This window comes from Carlito syrichta, unplaced genomic scaffold (assembly GCF_000164805.1).
Source record: "Carlito syrichta isolate Samal-C Ts95f unplaced genomic scaffold, Tarsius_syrichta-2.0.1 Scaffold309113, whole genome shotgun sequence".
NCBI lineage: Eukaryota > Metazoa > Chordata > Mammalia > Primates > Tarsiidae > Carlito > Carlito syrichta.
In genome coordinates this window covers 139,828-140,134 of record NW_007253209.1, presented here as the reverse complement: position 1 = coordinate 140,134, position 307 = coordinate 139,828, and positions in this window count along the sequence as shown.

Below are 307 nucleotides of genomic sequence, written 5' to 3'. Positions count from 1 at the left end.
AGGCAATCCACTCACCTCAGCCTCCCAAAAGCGCGGGATTACAGGCTGAGCCACCGAGCCCAGCTGAACAGTAGGTTTTTAAAGTAAAAATAAAAAAGGGACTGGATGGACTGATACAAAATTGGTTTACAGAAATAATACTGATTAGTGATTGGCTATACATTGCTAAACTATAGGGTGTAAAATATAGTGTCTAGTGCAGCATTATTAGGTTAATTCATTTCTACTTCTGGCAATAACAAGCAGCAATTGCAGCTCAAAAGCAGAAGTGGGACATTATTGGTCTCTCTTTTTTTTTTTTTTTTTG